We start from the raw sequence: 573 nt of genomic DNA on the forward strand, positions 1-573 counted from the left end.
CTCTCTCTCTCTCTCTCTCTCTCTCTCTCTCTCTCTCTCTCTCTCTCTCTCTCTCTTTGTATGTATGTATTGATGTATGCATCTCATACCTGTTTCTCAAGAGTGCCTTTTTCCTAACCATTCTAATCCAGCCTGTAGTCCTACACCCCCTCCTCTTCTTAATATTTTCAATCTCTTTAGCCTTTGACATCCCCCACCCTTCCTTCATTGGAACCCCCGCCTCCTCCTCCCTGTTTAAGGTTCTGTTGGTTGGGTTTATGATGTAATAATGATAGCTGCTCATCTCACATCCCTTCTGCTCCATCATGCATATGTGTATGTATATGTATATATATGTTATTTATTGTGTATATGTGTGTGTGTAGATGATCTTTCCTATCTCGTCTTTGTCCCCAGTTCCCCCCTCTAGCCCGTCCCTTATTTCCCTACTCTCTATAAGGGGTTTCACCCTGTACATTTAAACATCTGAAGAGAGGCAGGTGAGGAAGCAATTTCAAACCTTGTAATATGGTTTTTTTTCTTTTACCCCCCTCACAACAAAGAGGGATATGTTTTTTTTTTTTTTTTTTTTTT

General features: G+C 40.7%; 1 protein-coding gene across 16 annotated transcripts in view; it reads left to right on the plus strand.

Annotated features, from left to right (window-relative positions):
• The window catches only part of LOC106872026 (DISP complex protein LRCH3), a 254748-nt gene that overhangs the window by 162217 nt on the left and 91958 nt on the right, over positions 1 to 573 (plus strand). The gene's annotated exons all lie outside the window — the stretch shown is intronic.

This window comes from Octopus bimaculoides, chromosome 4 (assembly GCF_001194135.2).
Source record: "Octopus bimaculoides isolate UCB-OBI-ISO-001 chromosome 4, ASM119413v2, whole genome shotgun sequence".
Taxonomy (NCBI): domain Eukaryota; kingdom Metazoa; phylum Mollusca; class Cephalopoda; order Octopoda; family Octopodidae; genus Octopus; species Octopus bimaculoides.